This window comes from Bos indicus x Bos taurus, chromosome X (assembly GCF_003369695.1).
Source record: "Bos indicus x Bos taurus breed Angus x Brahman F1 hybrid chromosome X, Bos_hybrid_MaternalHap_v2.0, whole genome shotgun sequence".
NCBI classification, from domain to species: Eukaryota; Metazoa; Chordata; class Mammalia; order Artiodactyla; family Bovidae; genus Bos; species Bos indicus x Bos taurus.
The window spans coordinates 62094873-62116638 of NC_040105.1; the positions used below are offsets into that span (position 1 = coordinate 62094873).

At 36.6% G+C, this 21766-nt stretch overlaps 1 protein-coding gene across 5 annotated transcripts in view; it reads right to left on the reverse strand.

Moving 5' to 3' along the window:
• The window catches only part of OPHN1 (oligophrenin 1), a 627552-nt gene that overhangs the window by 489709 nt on the left and 116077 nt on the right, over positions 1 to 21766 (reverse strand). Inside the window, exon 1 of one of the 5 annotated variants that reach the window (XM_027535146.1) lies at positions 17398 to 17496. The exons of the other annotated variants lie outside the window; for them this stretch is intronic. The gene's annotated coding sequence lies outside the window, so the exon portion shown is untranslated. Of the gene's footprint in view, positions 1 to 17397; positions 17497 to 21766 lie in introns of those variants that run through there. 5 annotated transcript variants of the gene reach the window in all.

Consider the following 21766-nt stretch of genomic DNA (forward strand, 5'->3'; position numbering starts at 1 on the left):
ATGTGGAGGTTAAACAATATGCTATTAATCATCTGATTGATCACTGAAGAAATTAAAAAGTTAAAATATCTAAAGACAAGTGAAAGGGAACACACAGTGGTCCAAAATCTATGGGATACAGAAAAAGTATTTCTAAGAGGAAAGTTTACAGGAAACCATGGCTACCACAAGAAACAAGAAAAAGCTGAAATAAACAACCTAACCTTATAACTAAAGGAACTAGGGGAAAAAAAGAACTGACAAAACCACAAGTTAGTAGATGGAAAAAATATTAAAGGCCAGAATAAAAATAAATAAAATAGAGGCTAAAAAAATAATAGAAAAGAACAATGAAATTAAAGGCTGGCTTTTTTAATGTAAAAAAAAAAAATTGATAAACTTTTTGCTAAACACATGAGAAAGCCCAAATAAGTAAAATCAGAAATTAAAAAGGAGACGTTACAACCAACACCACATAAATACATAAGGTCATAATCAATAATTACCAATACTTACAGGCCTACAAAATGAACAACATAGAAGACACGGACAAATTTCTAGAAATGTCCAATAGCCCAAGACTGAACCAGGAAAAATAGAAAATATGAACACACCTATTTCCAGTAATGAAACTGAAACAGTAATAAGAAACAACTCCCAGCAAGCAAAAGTGCAGGACTTTTCACTTTTCTCTGTTGGGAGTTGTTTTTATTACTGACTCAATTTCAATACAGATAATTTCTACCAACATTTAGAGGAAAGTTAACACCTATTCTTCTGAAATTATTACCAAAGAATGCATAGGAAGGAATTTTCATGAAATCATTCCATGAAGCCAGCCTCATCCTGATATCAAAATCATACAAAGATATTACATAAAAAGAAAATTAGGGCTCAAAATCACTGATGAACGTATACACAAAATCCTTAACAAAGTATTAGCAAACTGAATTCAACAATACATTAAGAGGATCATGCTGCTGCTGCTGCGGCTAAGTCGCTTCATTCGTGTCTGACTCTGTGCGACCCCATAGATGGCAGCCCACCAGGCTCCCCCGTCCCTGGGATTCTCCAGGCAAGAACACTGGAGTAGGTTGCCATTTCCTTCTCCAATGCCTGAAAGTGAAAAGTGAAAGTGAAGTCGCTCAGTCGTGTCCAACTCTTAGCGACCCCATGGACTGCAGCCCACCAGGCTCCTCCGTCCATGGGACTTTCCAGGCAAGAGTACTGGAGTGGGGTGCCATTGCCTTCTCTGTAAGAGGATCATACAACATGATAAATTGGGATTTATCCCATGGATGCAAGGATGGTTCAATGTCCACAAATTAATCAGTGTGATACATCACATTAACAAATTGAAGAATAAAAATCATATGATCATCTCAATGGACAAGAAAAGAGTTTTTGACAAAATTCAGTACTCATTTATGGTAAAAAAAAAAAAAAAACTCTCAACAAAGTGGATATAGAAGGAACATACAGCAATACAACAAAGACCATATATGATATGCACACAAATAACAACATAAAGAATGATTAAAGCTGAAAGCATTTCCTCTAAGATCAAGACAAAGATGCCCATTCTCACCAGTTTGAGGGCTAACATCTTAAATACACAGAGAACTCATACAACTCAAAAAAAAAAAAATACCACCCAATTTAAAAAACAGAAGAGTAGACATTTTAACAAAGCCATATAGGTAGGCAATAGGCACGAGAAAAGATGCCCAACATAACTAATCATCAAGGAAATTCAATTCAAACCCAAAATGAGATATCACCTTACACCTCACACCTGTCAGAATGACTATTTTCAAAAAGACAACAAATGTCAGCAATAATGTGGGAAAAAATGGAAGCCTCATGCACTTGGTAGGAACGTAAATTGGTGCAGTCATTATGGAAAAAGTATGGGCATTCCTCAAAAAATGAAAGAAGCATATGATCTAACTCTAATCATGGGAATTTATTTGAAGAAAACAAAAATACTAATTCAAAAATATATATGCAACCCTATGTTCATTGAAGCATTATTTACAATAGCCCAGATAAAGAAGCAACCTAAGTGCCCATCAAAAAGTAACCGATAAATAAGATGTGGGATATACATCCAATGGAATATTACTCAGCCACAAAATAATGAAATCTTGCAATTTGCAGTAACATGCATACACCTAGAAGGTATTATACTAAATAAGTTTGACAGAGACCCAAATATTACATGATTTCATCTGTATGTGGAATCTATAAAACAAATGAAATTACAAAACAGAAACAGTCATACATTCAGAGAACAAAAAAGTGGTTGCCACTTCTACACTCTTGTGGAAATGTAAATTGATACAGCCACTATGGAGAAGAGTATGGATATTCCTAAGAAACTAAAAATAGAGTTACCATATGATTCAGCAATCCCAGTCCTGGGCATATACCCAGAGTAAACCACAATTTGAAAAAATACATGTGCTGGAATGTTCATTGTGGCAGTATTTGTAATAGCCAGGACATGGAAGCAAATTAAATGTACATTGACAGAGGAATAAAGATGTGGTATATAAATATATATATGTTACCACATGATATTTGTCCTTCTCTGACATGTCACTCAGTATGACAATTTAAATCCATAGATGTTACTGCAAATGGCATTATTTTATTATTTTTCTATGGTGGAGTAATATCAATAACCTCAGACATGCAGATGACACCACCCTTATGGCAGAAAGTGAAGAGGAACTCAAAAGCCTCTTGATGAAGGTGAAAGTGGAGAGTGAAAAAGTTGGTTTAAAGCTCAACATTCAGAAAACAAAGATCATGGCAACTGGTCCCACCACTTCATGGGAAATAGATGGGGAAACAGTGGAAACAGTGTCAGACTTTATTTTTCTGGGCTCCAAAATTACTGCAGATGGTGACTGCAGCCATGAAATTAAAAGACGCTTACTCCTTGGAAGGAAAGTTATGACCAACCTAGATAGCATATTCAAAAGCAGAGACATTACTTTGCCAACAAAGGTCCGTCTAGTCAAGTCTATGGTTTTTCCAGTGGTCATGTATGGATGTGAGAGTTGGACTGTGAAGAAGGCTGAGCACCGAAGAATTGATGCTTTTGAACTGTGGTGTTGGAGAAGACTCTTGAGAGTCCCTTGGACTGCAAGGAGATCCAACCAGTCCATTCTAAAGGAGATCAGCCCTGGGATTTCTTTGGAAGGAATGATGCTAAAGCTGAAACTCCAGTACTTTGGCCACCTCATGCGAAGAGTTGACTCATTGGAAAAGACTGATGCTGGGAGGGATTGGGGGCAGGAGGAGAAGGGGATGGCAGAGGATGAGATGGCTGGATGGCATCGCTGACTCGATGGACGTGAGTCTCAGTGAACTCTGGGAGTTGGTGATGGACAGGGAGGCCTGGCGTGCTGCGATTCATGGGGTCGCAAAGAGTAGGACACGACTGAGCGACTGATCTGATCTAAACTGATGGTGGAGTAACATTTTATGGCTGAATAACATATATATATATATCAGAGAAGGCAATGGCACCCCACTCCAGTGTTCTTGCCTGGAGAATCCCAGGGACGGGGAAGCCTGGTTGGCTGCCGTCTACGGGGTCGCAAAGAGTCGGACATGACTGAAGTGACTTAGCAGCAGCAACATATATATATATATATATATATATATATATATATATATATATATAAAACAAATATATTATTATAAGTGTATATGCTGTTATTGTTTAGTCGCTAAGTCATCTCTGACTCTTTTGAGACCCCAACTCTTCTGTCCATGAGATTTCCCAGGCAAGAATACTGGAATGGGTTGCCATTTCCATCTCCAAGGTATCTTCCCAACCTAGGGATCAAACCCATATCTCCTGCATTGTCAGGCACATTCTTTACTACTGAACCACCAGGGAACCCCAATATAATTCAGCCATAAATATTACTCAGAGTCTTTACTATTGAGCCACCAGGGAAGCCCAGTATCACTCAGCCACTAAAAAAAAAAAGAATGAAATAATGCCATTTGCAGTAACATGGATGGACCTAGAGATTGTCATACTCAGTGAAGTGAGACAGTGAAGGACAAATATTGCATGATATCACTTATATGTTAAATCTTAAAAAGTGGTACAAATGAACATATTTATAAAACAGAAATAAAGCTATAGAAAACAATCTTATGGTTACCGAGGGGAAGGGGGGGGAGAGATAAATGGAAGATTGAGATCAAAACATATACACACTAATATATATAAAATAGGGCCACCCAGGTGGTACAGTGGTAAAGAATCTGCCTGCAAATACAAGAGATGCCAGAGACATGGGTTTGATCCCTGGGTCAAGATGACCCACTGGAGTAGGAGATGGCACCCCACTCCAGTACTCTTGCCTGGAAAATCCCATGGGCGGAGGAGCCTGGTGGGCTGCAGTCCATAGGGTTGCTACGAGTCAGACATGACTGAGTGACTTCATTTTCACTTTTCACTTTCATGCATTGGAGAAGGAAATGGCAACCCACTCCAGTGTTCTTGCCTGGAGAATCCCAGGGATGGGGGAGCCTAGTGGGCTGCTGTCTATGGGGTCGCACAGAGTCGGACAGGACTGAAGTGACTTAGCAGTAGCAGTAAGCGTACACACACACACACACACACACAAATAAAATAGATAAACTAATAACAACCTACTGTATAGCACATGGAATTGTACTCAATACATTGTAATGATCATATGGGGAAAGAATCCATAAAAAGAGTGTATGTATAACTGATTAACTTTGTTGAACAGCAAAAAGTAATACAAAATTGTAAGTCAACTATACTCCAATAAAATTTAAAAAAATAAATGAATGTGGGCTTATTTTTTTATGTCCATGGGAAGTGATTCATGGTCAATTTCCACAATATGTCAAGAAGATGTTTTATATCTGAGTACTAATACCTTATGTTTAGTCTATAATTTAATACTATTTACTGCATGCTCTGTCACTGTAATATTAATAAAACAATGATGGTTCTACAAATAAAGTTTTAATTACTATCACACACACACACAAAAAAAATAAATACTAGAGATATAAAGTATGGGATGATAAATATAATTAACACTGCTGTATGTTATATATGAAAGTAGTTAAAAGAACAAATCCTGAGAATTTTCATTACAAGGAAAACGATTTTTACTATTTAATTTTGCCTCTATATGATATGATAAATATTCACTAAACATGCTGTGACCATCACATCATGATGTATGCAAGTGCTATACATGTTTTATGCTATATACATTAAATTTATAGAATGCTATATGTCCATTATATCTCAATAAAACCAGAAGAAAAAATATATATATACACATATCTTCAGTTGAATTTTAGAAAATAAAATTTTAAAAAGCAATAGACAATTGAGAGTAATCCAAATTCTCATGAAAAACTGAGATTGACTGCAATAGTAATTTTACAATTATAAATGATTATAAATAAATAATAACTATGATGCATATCTTCTTCTCTTATCTGACACAAAAGGCATTTGCATAAAACTTTATGCATATGATTGCATTTTGGGGACTGTAACATACAAAAACATATTTTTTAGAATATAATCACAAAGAAGGAACATGAAAGCAAAACTTTAATAGAGTGCGACACAAAATGGTAACTTTCAAAAAAAAAAAATGAAGAGAACAAGAAATTATACCCAAGAAAGTCAGTATAGCAAACTCCATAAATGTATGCTTATTCTCCTTTCTTCTCTCAACTTCTTTAAAAGGTAATTATAACATGAATTATTAGTTTTCTAAATATACAGATGTAACACATATATCAAAAATGGTATTTAAAACAGAAAAAAAACCAGTAAGTGAGAAATATATGAACAAAAAAGATATGAAATATATTTAAAAAGTAAAATGGCAGATAGAAATCCAACTATTTCAATAACAGCATTAAGTGTAAATTAATTAAATAACTGAATCAAAAGATGGTGAGTGATATATAAAAAGAGAACATCTTATGTGTGTATATCTGAGTCACTTTGCTGTACTGCAGAGATAGGCACAACATTGTAAATCAACTATACGTCAATAAATAAAATAAAAGATAGTGAGTGACAAAATGGATTTTAAAAATATCATCTGTATGCTCTTTACAGGACACACATATCACATTCAAAGATACAAATATGTCAAAAGTAAAAAGATGTAATAGATACACAAAAGCTTTAGTGGCTATATACATATCAGATGAAACATATCTCAAAGCACAATGATACTAGAAATAAAGAAAAACACTGCACAGTGATAAAAGGCCTAATCCATCATGAAGTTATAAAAACTATAAACCTATGTGTACCTAACAATAGAGTCATCAAAATACATGGAGCAAACAGTGACAAAATTGAAGGGAGAAATAAACAATTCAAGAATAAAAGTTGAAGAGGAACAAGATGGCAGAGGAGTAGGTGGATGTGGAGTACATCTCTCTCCATGGATACATCAGGAATACACCTTCTGACACAGAAGTGCTTGCAGAACACCAGCTGAGAGTGGTCAGGAGTACCTGGCCACCAGAGAAGAATATATAGAACCATGCAAAACTCGGTGGGCTTCCCTAATAGCTCAGTTAGTAAAGAACCCACCTGGAATGCTGGAGACTCTGGTTCGATTCCTGAGTCGGGAAGATCCACGGGAGAAGGGATAGGCTACCCACTCCAGTATTCCTGGGCTTCCCTTGTGGTTCAGCTGGTAAAGAACCACATTGTGGTTCTGCCTGCAATGCAGGAGACCTGGGTTGGATCCCTGGGTTGGGAAGATCCCCTGGAGAAGGGAAAGGCTAGCCACTCCAGTATTCTGGCCTGGAGAATTCCATGGACTGTATAGTCCATGGGGTTGCAAAGAGTTGGACACAACTGAGTGACTTTCACTTTTAAAACTGGGTAAGAGGAAGGAATTAGGAGGAAAAACAAAATAGTTAGCAGGACTAGACCTGCCCTTGGTGGGTTGGGGAACTGAAGCAGGGGTCCGATCCCCACATCGGGGCAACTGTTTTGGTCAGAGCAGAAACATTTGAGGCTGAGAATGAAGCAGCTGATCTGTGGCAACCTAAATGGAATGAGAATGACACAGACTATCCTTGCCACAGTTATACATACCCTGGACAGGGAACAGGTCCCATACAAGGCACATCAATTGGGAGCTGGAGCATAGAGACTATAGAGAAATCCAAGGCCGAGGTCTGCTGTTGACTGAAGGAAGACAGCCCGAGGGGACATGAGGAAGGTGATTGTGGTGGGAAATGCTTGCAGAGGAAATCCAGGCAGCCATGGAAGGAACGTGATACTGCTGAGTCATGTGTATGGGGTGGAGTTACCACCATAGCCTCCCTCTCCTCACACATCAGCATCCACAGCTGAACAACAGAGGCTGGCTCTTCAAGCACCTGACGTGCCCTGAGCAACAGAGTAGGACACCAGCCAGGGTGACCCTTTAAGTGCCTGACGCACCAAACCACAGAGAAGGACCCCAGTCAGGAAAGAACTTTTAGTGCCTGACTTGTCAAACACCAGCAGAGTAGGATCCCAGCCAGGGGCCCCTTTATATACCTGACGAGCTGAGCAACAGAGAAGGACCACAGGCAGGGGAGCCCTCTAAATGCCTGAATGGCTGGAACAATGGAGGACTAGCCAAATAGACCCTCTGATCTCCAGCTGCCAGAGGCTAGAAAAAGACTTCTGATAGGGCCATCACTCCTGTGGCTGAGGCAGTCCGTGTCTCCACACACTTGGCACCGCCAAGGTCCCCACGACCCAAGCAGCTGCACCGCCTTCACACTCAGTCCTCACTGGGGCAGAGGTGACCCAGGCAAGAAAAAGGTATGTGCATTCTGAGTTGCTTTGGTCGTATCCAACTCTTTGCAACCCTGTGGACTATGGTCTGCCAGGCTTCTCTGTCTGGCAGATTCTCCAGGCAGCAATACTGGCATGGGTAGCCATATCCTTCTACAGCACCAAATTTACTGCTGCCCTAGCCACCAACTCCCCTGAGTACCTGGTGCTGCCAGGGCCCCTGCTACCCAAGCAGCTATACCATCTCCACACCTGGCACTCTCTGGGGCAGAACCAAGTCCTCCAGGGCAGCTTCAGGGGCAAACCCCTGTGGATGACCCGCATGCAGAGGTGGAGATAAAACTACAACTGAAACCCAGGGGCAGTGTGGCTAAAGAAGAGGAACCAAAACCTTCCCACCAGCTGTACAAGCTGCAGATTAAATCCACATTATCAACTAGTCAGACTCTGTGTCTATGGAATATATAAAAGAACAATTAGAGTTCTCACAAAAGAAAACACCCTAGTTGCGACAACTGTGGACATTGGAGGCAAGAACACACAGGAGTAGGACCAGATTAGAGTCTGAGCTTCCCCCACAGCAGATCCAGAGACCAGAGACCAGAGAAGTTTGGAGAGCATTCTAGGGAGGTGAGGTGGACTGTTAACTCCCAGCAAGGAAAAGGACGCTGACAGCAGAGACTCAAGAAAAACATTTATTATTCTTATATTTTGACTTGTTCTGTAATTTATTCTGGATTTTGCTTTGTTTTGTTTTTCCCTACTTTCCCCACCTCTGTTGTTTTAGTTGTTGAATTTATTAGTATTATCAAATCTAATTGAGCTTTTGAGAATTTTTTTTTTCCAATCACATTTTTTATATCTAGTTGGCCTTTTGAAGTTCTGTGGAATTTTCCTTTTTTTTTTTCTTTTTTTCTCTCTTTTTAATTTTAATTTTTGAATTTTTAAAGTTATTAATTTTTCTACATTTATTACTTTGTTTCCTTTTACTATTGTTCTTTTCCCCTTGCAGATAATCTTTAATATATATAAATCTTCCTTATCTACCTCTATTTAACTTTGCATTTCTCTTCTTTCTTTTATTTCTTTCTCTTTCTCACCTTTCTTTCCTTTCTCTTTCTCATCATATTTGTTAGTTTTGTTTTTGTTGCTTTATTCCCCATTCAGCACATTGCTTTAGTTTTCTGGTCTGTGCTTTTGATAGTTTTGTTCTTAACTGTTGGATATCATTTTTGGTTTCCTTTATTTGCCAGGTCAATCTATTGTACTTTTTTTTTTTTTTTTGGACTGTTTTGATTTTGCTTATAGGTGTATATGTATCTGTGTATATTCCGTTATTTTACTTATTATTTGCCTGATTTTGTAATTGCCATTTGTCTGGGGTGAGTCTTTTGTTTATCATTTTTGGGTCTTTGTTTTAATCTCATTTAATGCCATAACACCACCTTTGGAATCTCCATTCACAACCAGAGATCAAGCCCTGAGCCTTTGGAGTGGGAGCACTGACTCCAAGTCCCTAGACTGCCAGAGAACTCTTAACCCTAGCAAGTATCCAATAGTGAGAACTCCCACAAAGGCAACCACTTGCCTACAATACTCACCATCACTCAACTGCCAGTAGCACCCTGTGCAGGATGCCTCATACAAACAACAAACAAGACAAAAATACAAACTCAGTCATCAGTAGACAATATTACCACCTCACTCAGCCCTGCCCATCAGAGGGAAAAAAAAAAAAAAAAAACTCACTCACTCCTTACAGAGGGAGTCACACCCTACATGAAACTTACACAAATCGCTGGACCAACCTACAAGAGCAGAAACCAAAAGGAAGAAAGAATTAAACCTCAAACCCTGGGATAGGAGACCTCAAACACAATAAGTTTTTTAAAAATCATGAAAAGGCAAAGAAACACTGCACAAATGAAGGAACAACATAGAAATACACAAGTCTAAATGAATGAAGATGAAATAAGCAAACTACTTGAAAAATAATTCAGAATAATGATAGTAAAGATGATCTAGGTTGCTTTAAACCTGCCCACAGGATCAGAGTTTAATCTGTTTGTTACTGAAAGAAAAGGTATGGACTTGGGAGTTATGACACAACCCCAAGGCTCTCACCAACAACCTGTAGCTTCTATTGCCATGCTAGTGCCTGAAGCTCTTAAGTTTACTAGTGGGCAAAATCTTACTGTACTGATTTCTCATGATGTGAGCAGAATCTTAAACTCTAAAGTTCAGAGTGACAATGGCTCCACCTTTAAAGCTCCTGTAACTCAAGGGGTGTTAAAACTCTAGGAATAGATTATCACTTACACTATTCCTGGACACTCCAATCTTCAGGAAAGGTTGAAAAGGTTAATGACATTATTAAGAGGCATCTGCATAAGCTAACTCAGGAAACCCAAGACAGTTGGTTTAAAGTTTTACCCATAGTTTTAATGAGGGCTTGAACTGCCCCTAAGAAGAAGGGACTGTCTCTATGACAGACTGTTTTTATACACAGATATTGTTATAGATCCTGAAGCCTCAGAAATAACTATGTGACTCAGCTTTTAGCTTTGCAACAGACATTAGAGGAACTCCGGGAGGTGACTCCTGACCCAGCTGCTGAGTCAAGCAAGCTACTGTTTGAGCCAGGAACAGAGATGGGTCTGATAATATATATAAGCTTGCTTCTACTGACTCCAAAAGTCCTGAGTCTGCTGTTTGACCCTCAAGACAACACCTTCCTGTCCTGGGCTCATTCTTACTCTGCAGTCCACAATTGGTCTAATTGCTGAGTCTGTGGAGCACACCCCTCTTCATCAGTTGAAAGCTTCCCATTGTGGGTTTCTCAACTTCAAGGAAAAGACTTTCCTCAACTTTGCGATGACATCGAAGAATCCTAAGATGGACTGGTATAACATATTTTACCTTAACAATGGACTTAATGTGACTTTTAACTTTGATTATACATTATCTTGGATTAATGACTATTTTTCTACATATAAGAAGGTAAACAGGTCTAGTTCTGGTGGTTTTCTACCTGATGTTTATCAAATAAGAGATGAGGTCATATGTCTAATTCCTGAAAAGGGACGCCTACTATCTAACACTCCCATATGCTAGGAATAAATAGAGCCATTCCCAGAAGTTAGCCAACAACTTAATTATAATGACAGGAAGCAATTGAGATTTTTGCCTCAGGAAATAAGCAATGTAATCATTCCTGTTTTCCAATCCCAGTTCAGTTCCTCCTTTTGGCTGGCCAGGCACTGATTGGGACTGGATCCCTCAGTCTGACTTGCTCCAAACAGAACCTACTGGATATGTGGCTTTTACCTATGGGCATGGCTTCCCCCTGGCTGGATAGGGAGATCCACCCTAGGTCTAGCTTTTACTCATGGCCTCATATTTTCAAAGCTTCAAGAGAAGGCTGCTTATCTATCACACCTTAAAACTCATTGGGCAAGTTCTGTATTTCAAAATATTCGCTCCCTGTCTAGGAAATACAGACATTATGCTACGAGTTAATGCTCTGACTAACTTTACTCAACAGGCTTTACAAGATTCTCAAAAAGCTAGTTCAGCCCTTAATGCTGAACAAATACAAATTAGAAAGTTGATTTTACAAAACAGATTGACCTTAGATATTCTAATGGCTGCACAAGGAGGAACTTGTGTCATTATTCATATGCAATGTTGTATATATATACCAGATATGAGCACAAATGTTACTCACTTTACTAAACACATAAACAAGATGATTCAGGCTATGGATACTCCTGTGAAGCCTCAGTCACCTCACTTTGGGAAACATTAACTAACTCCCCATGATGGAAAACTATCTTAATCGTAATAATTATAATTGTTCTGTTTTAACTGTTTGCTCCCTGAATCTGTAACAGTGTAACTGGATTTGTTTCTAACCGTCCAAAAGCCTTAAGTTACAAATGGTTGACCAGGCTTCTAGCAATGCCGCACCCTCCTCCAACTATTACTTGGGGCCCCTGGATCAGAAACGCTCAATATGAGGCTTAGGAAAATATCTTGCCTCAACAATTTAGGGACAGCACCACATCCCAGCAGGAAGTAGTTATAGAATTAAAATGCTGACACTTGGCAACATACTTCTAAAATAAACGGGAGGAATATGAGACTTAATGCTTAGGTAGGTTGATAAGAAGTCAGGGATCCCCAAGGAGAAGAAAGGGGTGTGGGGTTCTTGAGGAGGAGAAAAGGACAAACATTTTTTCTACACTCCCTCCTCTTAGTCACATAAAAGGTTTTTTTCTTTAAGCCAAGAGCTAATGATTACACAACAAAACAACTCATCTTGCTCAAGGATATGGTTTTCCTTAAACTCTGTACCAGTGATTATATAATAGCAATGTATCCTGTTCTAGGATATGTTTCTTCTTCTTAAGAACTTTCTGACTAATCCTGTCATCTTAATATGTTTATTGTGGGAGCAGGTCTAGTAAGATCTTTCTATTGTTATATCTACTCCCATTATCTCAAAATGTAAGTTGTAAGAGTGGGTCTGAAAGACCTTTACAACCTTGAGACATTCTCTTGATTTATTGTTAATAAACAATAGAAAAAGTATATAACTCCCTTGCTAACACTAGAGAGAGGGGCAGTCTCCATCCCCCTTCTGATATCTATGTCAGAAGCTTTCTCTGTCCTTTTTTAAACTTTAATAAAACTCTGTTACACAAAAACTCCTGAGTGATCAAGCGTGGTCCCTGATCCTGAAACTAAATCTTCGGAGATCACAAATCCAACATCGTTTACTGTCAGAGAATATTTAACAGGAGGATTCCTATGTGCTGTTTCTCACAAGTCCTTTGTTTCTTTTTAAGCAGAATGGAACAGCATGCTGCTCCCAGGAACTGGGGTCCTTGTGTGAGACAGGCTTGAATCTCCTTTAGTAAATAGTCTCTTTACGACAAAACTGCTTAGTCTCGATCCCCTTTCTTGAGATATGGATTGTCTCCTGACCTTGTGACCATCATCATCCCTTGTTCCCTTGGTAACGGTTACTGTACATTTGGTTTTCTGATCTTTATCATTGACGAAAGAAACTTCTTATACTATAGCATATATATACTCACAGAAAAATCATTAAAGCACCTTTGCTCAATCAGAGCTTGGGTCCCCATGTCTTTCTTTCTTTCTTTTCTTTCTTTCTTTCTCTCTCTCTCTCTCTCTCTCTCTCTCTCTCTCTCTCTTTCTCTCTCTCTCTCTCCAGCTGATTCCTTGGAGCACAGAGACCTGTCTTGCTCACTCCCCTGCCCGGGCTTCTAAGACTCTCTCGAGAAGGCACCCTGTGCCTTCACCCCACCTCGAGAGGGCGCCTGGTGCCTTTGTGAGAGACATAAGTCCTGTGTCAAGGACTTTATTGGTTTTCTGTGTAAACCAGGGAGTACCAGCCTCTTTCTCTCTTTCACTTTCTTATCGTCACCTCCAGACGGCCAGGTCCCCGTCCATTAAAGGACCCTAACAAGTGGCGCCCGAACAGGGACACTGGTGTATGTGGCATTTCGGTCGGAGGGACTCAGGACCTATTGAGGTTGGTAAATATTAAGACACGGGTCAAATGGCTGAGGGACTCAGGACCTATTGAGGTCAGGATCTATTGAGGTCAGTAAGTACTAAAACATGGGTTATACGGCTGGAAAGCCCCATCGTTTCTCTACTTTACTTCACCATTTGTTTAAAGCTCAGGGACTTTTGGTTTCGCGCCAATGAATAGAGGCTTACTTTCAAACACTGGTTAAATGTAATCCTTGGTTCCCTGATAAAGGAAGTTTTGATTTAGAAATTTGGCACCAGATCAAAGAAAATGTTGAACAAGCCACCAAGCAAGGAAAAAATATTCCAATTGATTTCTGGCCATTTCAAGGTAAATTCTAACCTTCCTAATATTCAGCAACAGACAGAACACTTATTGCATGAATATGAATTATATGATAAAACTTTACAGAAGGCCCAATTAGAACAACATAAAATATTTCAAAATTTTCTTACTAGCCCTGCCCCGGCTGCTCCAAATGCTCCTCCCCTGCCAACAGGCACAACTCCAAGTCTCTCCTTTGTTGAACCTAATGAAAGTTATACTAATTTTTTAGTTAGATTAGAAACTGCTATTTCCTGTACTGTAATTGGAGAAGAAACCAAGAAACAGCTAGAGAAATTACTTGCTTACGAGAATGCAAATCAGGAATGTCAGAGAGCTATCGCTGCAATTCGTAAGACTGGGACTATTATTGATTATTTGAAGGCTTGTCACAATCTAGGATCAGAAACTCAAAAGATGCAAATGCTAGCTGAAACAATGGCTACTACCTTTAAAAGGGGAAATGAAGGATGCTTTACATGTGGAGATAAAAACAATTTAAAAAGGAACTGCCCTAAGAAGGCTAATAAAAAACCTCCAAGAACTCACCCTCGCTGCCATAGAGGAATGCACTGAGCCAAAGACTGTAAATCTAAATTTGATGTTGAAGGAAAGCCTATTCCAAGAAACTCCAAACAGGGGACCCACCAGGTCCCCTACAACAAAAACCAGGAATAAATTCTATCTTTTCCCTCAAACCCTCGACATCTGGCAGTGCTGCCGTCAATATACCAGCCCTAAATTATTTTTTCCTTTACCCTCAAGTGGTCCCTTCTAGAATACCTACTGGACTTTTTGGACCCCTGCATCCACAAAACTTCAGTCTTTTATTTGGCCGATCTAGTTTGGCTTCCAAAGGAATTACTGTCCACCCTGGAATAATTGATTTAAATTATAAAGGAGAGATTCAAATTATGATGTCATCTCAGATTCTATGGCAATTCATAAGGGGGGACAAAATTGCTCAATTACTTCTTTTGCCTTACATTTCTATTAACTCCTCTAATAACGTACAGACAAATGGGTTCAGCAGTACAGATCAAAAACAATCCTTATGGACATCGTTGGTATCTGAATATGCCCACCAAATGTAAATATCAAAATTAATGATAAAAGATTTTCTGGTCTCCTTGACACTGGATCTGATATTACTATTATTTCCAAACACTTATGGCCCAAATCCTGGCCTATACAAAAAATCTCTTACCAAATTCCAGAAATTTCTCAAACCAAAGTACCAGAAATTTATCAAAATATTCAAATCTACCCATATGAAGGACCAAAAGGCCAGCCTACAACATTAAGACCTTATATGATAAATGCACCCCTTAATTTAATAGAAAGATACTTACTTATGCAATGGCAAACTCAGATATACACTCCACATTTTTCCTAGGGGCCACTTATCATTTAACAAACAGAGCAATTATTAAAATAACTTGGAAAAATGACAAGCCTATTTGGACAGAGCAATGGCCCCTTACAAAAGATAAATTACAGGCTACTAAAGAACTTATAGACACACAATTAGAATTGAAACATATTGATGAATCTTGCTCTTCTTGGAACTCTCCTATTTTTGTTATAAAAAAGAAATCTAACAAATGGTGTCTCTTAACAGACCTTAGAAAAGTTAATGCATCTATGAAACCTATGGATACATTACAACCAGGGATCCCATTACCTACTACTATTCCTCAAAATTGGCACATTATTGTTACTGATTTACAAGATTATTTTTTTAATATACCTCTACACCCTTTAGACAGGGAAAGATTCACTTCCTCTCTCCCTTATCCTAATCATATCGGGACTCATAAAAGATTTCAATAGACTATGTTACCTCAAGATATGCTTAACAATCCTAATATTTGTCAAAATTTTATAGCCAAAGCTTTACTTCCTATGTGACAGCAATTCCCTCATGCATATATCATTAAAAATATACTGTAACTACAAAAAGGAGAAATGATATTTTTGACACTGAATGGCCATGATATTCTTTAGACTCCAGAGAAAACTGATTAAAATAAAATCTTTTTTGAAATTGCAAAACCGGTTCTTTTTACATGTGCAGTTAGGAAAAGGTTAACTTCTTAAAATACTTTTTTGGAGCTCCAATTCTGCCTGGAAGACAAAAACAGGCCTAAGAAAAAACACAAAGTTAACTCTTATCATGTCCTTGGGATACACAGCCCACTCTATCTAGGACTCCAGCCATAAACGAATTGGTGGAACTCAAAAAAAAAAAAAAATATATATATATATATATATATATAAAAATTAAAATTAAAAAATAAAACAAAAATATATTTTAAATTTCAAGAAGAAAACCATGCCTATCTATCTAATATTGTCTATGTCTCAAAATATGTCTTTGTTTTTGAATAATATGAAGTTAATGAGCTCTATTGAAATTCACTTGTTTGCTAATCTAATTAAGACATGTCTTAAGTCATCAACATTATATAATACTATTATGCCTAGGTTTAAGATAAACTAAATTTGTCAACAAAAGGGTAAATTTATATATATATATATGATGAAAACTTTTAAATAAACTTTATTAAAAATAATTATATTTTCAATAGAACAATCTATTATTATAATCTAAATAATCTCTTAGGATTGGGGTAACTTAAGTTTCTGGAGTTATACTAAATAATAAAAGTTTATTAAATAGCTAGGTCATTTTCAAATGAAGTAAGATTTTAAAACATTAATCACTGAATGTTAACTTCCTCTTACAAAAAATTTTTCTGACAGAAAAACTAAAGAGATTTTAAACTATTAATAAATATATATATTTATATAAAATAAATATATATTATAATATATAATATGATATAATAAATATATTCACCAAATCTATAAAATACTAACATACAAGACACTTCATAGTTGCTAAAGAAAAGTAAGATATATGCTTTTGATAAAAGGATATAAGAAATGGCAAATAAAATGATGAATATAAAAATATATAAGAGTTTATGACAAATGAAAGAAAATTTTATGACAAATGGATAGAACTTATTGCCCTGAACTCTCTTTTTTTATTATTATTATATTTTTTTTTACTTTACAATATTGTATTGGTTTTGCCATACCATCAACATGCCTCTTCCTTCTTACATGTCTCAATTGATACAAATTCTTCTTCTTTTATATGGACCACACCTCTCCAAGGTGAAACTACACAATATGTTATAACCCACCCATTAGCTTACTTTACAATAATGAGACTACCTAATTCTATAAAAACAGACAATGGCCCTACCTGTATTTCTAAGCCAATTCAAACAATTTTTACATTTATTCTCTAATAAACAGAATACAGATATTCCTTATAATCCACAAACACAAGACATAAATAAACACATTATACACTGTAACTACAAATAGAAAGTTAAATAAAGAAAAATACACAGGAACACTTTAATCTTCCTTATCCAGAACAGACTTTACTAGATTCTAATACAATATAGTCTTTAAGCCTATTACTATTATTAATATAGCTTTATTTCTATTTCCAATCTGTAAGATTCTTAAAACAAAATAACATCAACTTCAATGCCTGTTTCACAATGCAAACAAAAACAACATAAAAAAACCATTTGCCAACATAAAAACCATTTGCCAAAAAGATTGTTTGTTCCTAGGAATATCAAAAGTGCAAAATATTCACCTTCTTTTCAGGTCTGTCTTGAAAGTATAATCATCTTCCTTGACACACTGAACAGAGAGATTCAACAACTGCCAGGCTTCATTTCTTTTCAAGGACAAGGTCAAATACATTTGGGTATGAGCAACATTTCATTTATCAAGTTGTTCTGCATCAGCTTTTCAATAATTTCACTTAAGAAAAAATATTTGAATGTTTGCTCCTAATCCTTTGCCCCAAATAACACATATCACTTAAAACACAGTCATATTCTATTTCTTTTTATATCAGAAAAAACATATATGCTAAATGAGAAAGAAATCAACCCATTATTTCAAAACCACAGCCAAATTTTCATGGTTAGTTAGTGATGAAAACAAGACTATAGTACCTCATGGAAATTAAGGCAAACTTACTGACATGTTGCTTGGTTGGAACTGATAAACTCTGCATTAGACAGACTATGCCACCAATACCTGGGCCTAATGAAAAAATATTTTTAAATGGGTACATATATCTACAAAGGCTTGCTTTAAGCCACTGACTGTCCCATCTGTTAAACATGAGGCATAAACTATATCAAGCAGAAAACACCTATCTCTAACGACATCAATGTTGTCAATCCCAAAATACCCAAAGACCAAGAAATTAACTTAAAACCAAAATTAGGTCTATTTGATTTACATATATGAAAAAGAACAATAGCATTGGCTGAACAAGACGATGACTCATACCTTTGACACAGAAATAAACAAATTCATGGAAACAACATTCAAGATGAAAGGTTTAAGTAGTCAAGAGTCAAGGTCAATTTAAAATAAAAGCTTCTCAATGTCCTCTTGGAAGACATTATCTACCAATCCCAAAACAGATCTCTAGATGATTATTTTTGGACTGAAATATTTCCTAGGAATGTTTTCATCATTATCATGTTCCTTTCTTTCTATAACTATTGTTAATATAGTTTTATTTGTTTTAAATTTTTCAAACTTACCACAAGAAGATATTTTGACAAAAGCAGAAAAGCAATTTGAAACATTAAAGGACACCTCCCTTCCTTTGCCCATTTGATATCAAGACAGGTTAACTAATCTATGGAAATCTAAGAAACTCATCTTACAGGGAAAGGGATATGCTTCTATTTCTCCAGATGGATCCAACGAACTCATGACTTTCTCTTCAGAAGATTCAACCTAAGGGGGCCCCCAACATTCAGACTAGAGATGATGCAAAGAAAAAAACCTCAGGAAGAAGGAACTCCAATACAAGCCATGGCAACTTTAAAAATTTCCAAAAAACGCTGCACTCGACGTCACCGACCTTATGATCTCCCTACTTGGGGACAGATAAATACCCTTACTAATCAGGCTGAAAATCTGATTTCTCAACAGAGAATGCCTCGGAATCCTGAAAATATTTTTCTTAGCTATGCTTGCTTTGCTTGCTTTTGCTTCCCCTGCTCAGGCTGACTTGATTGATCACACTTAATAGGCTTATATACCTAACCCCCCTTTTTATTGTAGGTTATAAAATGGACAGATAAAAGACTAATCATAGCCACTAATGACTCAACACATATGATAATGACTCAACACATAATGACTCCTCAGAACTTGGAGGGGCCCTCTCATCCTGAAGAAGAAAAAAAAACTAATTAATATCTCTCTAGGTTATGAAGTCCTTTCTTTGTATATGGGCCCAGCAGAATTATGCATAAATGTTAGCCGACAAACTTGGGCTTTCGCCCTGCCTCTAAAAGAGGACTTTCAGACACTGCTTGGATTATTTACTACCCTTTCTTTGTCCATGAACCATGTTTATACTACTAAAACTTTAAGGAAAGAGTTAAGGAAAAAACAAAGAACACTATGAAAAAGGTTTACTAATAAGAACTTTAAATATATTCCTGTTCATTGGGACAAATGTCAGGCCAAATCAAGAAAATTAATGTTTGTGGCTAATCATACAATTGTTGATTGGGGACCCAATGGTATGTGGTTATCTAACTGCTCAGATGATATTAATAACACTATATATGATTATATAACTTAAATAACATAGAAGGTTACTAATACTACAATGGAGCATAACCATGACAGAGGACTTTTGGATGGCTTGACAGTGGAGTGGCCCCCCCTCATCCTCGAATCATTCCTGATAAACATATTGGGCCTGAACAATGGGACATGTGGAAACTTGCTGAAAGCATCGAGGAACTGGACTGGACATTTCACAAGGACTAATCGTAGCCATAGCAATTATTTCTTTCGTTATAATTAAGCATATTTTATACAAGCCTGTGTTCCACTTCCTTTTGTTGTAACTATAAGAAACTTACAATTCAATAAGACTTTACGTTCTGTAATTTGCATAAATTGTAAATTATATACTTGTCTTAACTCCTCTATTTCCTTGAGAAATGACTCCCTTTTGATTCTTAAATTTCAACATAATCTATGGTTACCAAAATCTCCAACAGCCCTAGGAAGAAGGTCCCATGGCTGGACTTGCTTCCCAGTTACTTACTAAATTGCTCCAACAATCTAAACAATTCATTGGATAACTAATTTTTGGCATTTTGAGATCAATAGCTATTTGCACCACTGCTGCTGTCACTGGTGTTGCTTTAAAAACCTCAATTCAAACATGTAATTTTATTCAAAATTGGACTAAAGATGCCCATACTATGTGGGCCACTAAGTCTCAGATAGATGATATTCAAAAGGAAGTACAGGAACTAAAAACAGCCATCATGTGGGTTGGAGATCAATTAACAGATGTACAAAAACCGGTAATGTTAAAATGTGATTGGAATTTTACTCAATTTTATGTTACTCCTGTTTTCATTTCAATAATAATGCCTATAACTGGGAACAAATCAAATTTCATTTACAAAACATACATGATAATGTCTCTCTGAATGTACAATTATTATAAAAAGACATATTTGAAACCTTTTCTAATAATCTGCCTTCTTTCACTAATTTGAAAACTTTAGCTGAACAACTAGCTAATCAATTATCAATTATCTGGACTAGAATCACATGGATGGTTTCAAAGCATAACTCACAACATCGGGTCTGGAACTGTAATTTTAATGATTGTCTTGATAATTATATATGTCATCTATCATTGCCTTCATGCAAAGATTGTTAAAACTAAACAAACTCTAATGATCAGAACTCTTTTTACAAATATTATAAATAAATAAGGGGGAACTTTATTAAAACTCTGCTACACAAAAGCTCCTGAGTGATCAAGCCTGCTCACTGGTCCTGAAACTAAATCTTCAGAGATCACAATTCAACATTGTTCACCGTAAGCTATCAGGAGCACATCAATACATAAGACAAACACTAACAGACATAAAAGGAGAAATTGATAGTAACACAATAATAGTAGGAGACTTTAACACCCCACTTACAACAATGGACAGATAATCAAAACAGAAAATTAATAAGGAAACACAAGTCTTAAATGATATATTAGACAAGATGGATCTCATTGACATCTTCAGGACATTCCACCCAAATGCAGACCACACCTCTTCTCAAGTGCATTCTCCAGGATAGACCACATCTTGGGGCACAACTCAAACCTCAGTAAATTTAAGAAAATTGAAATCATATCAAGCATCTTTTCTGACCACAATGTTAAGAGATTAGATTTTCATTACAAGGAAAAAATTGTAAAAAACACAAACACGGGGAGATTAAACAATACATTTCTAAATAATGAACAGCTTACTGAAGAAATCAAAAGGGAAATAAAAAAAATCCTAGAAACCTCAGACATATATATATATATATATATGTGTGTGTGTGTGTGTGTGTATACATATATATATATATATATATATATATATATATATATATATATATAAAATAGATGCAGAGAAAGACTTTGACAAAATTCAACACCTATTTATGATTTAAAAAAAAAAAAACTCTCCAGAAAGCAGGCATAGAAGGAACATACCAGAACATAAGAAAAGCAATATACGACAGACCCACAGCAAACTTCATCCTCAATGGCAAAAAAGGGAAAGCATTTCCTCTAAAATCAGAAAAGAACAAGGGTGTCCACTCTCACCACTACTATTCAACATAGTTTTGGAAGTCTTACCTATAGCAGAGAAGAAAAACAAATAAAAGAAATTCAGATTTGAAAGAAAAAGTAAAACTGTCACTGTTTGCAGATAATATGGTCCTCTACGTAGAAAACCCAACAGACACCAGAAAATTACTAGAGCTAATCAATGAATATGGTAAATGTGCAGGATATAAAATACACAGGAATCCCTTGCATTCCTATACACTAACAATGAAAAACAGAAAGAGAAAGGAAACAATCTCATTCACCATTGCAACAAAAAGAATAAAATACTTAGGAA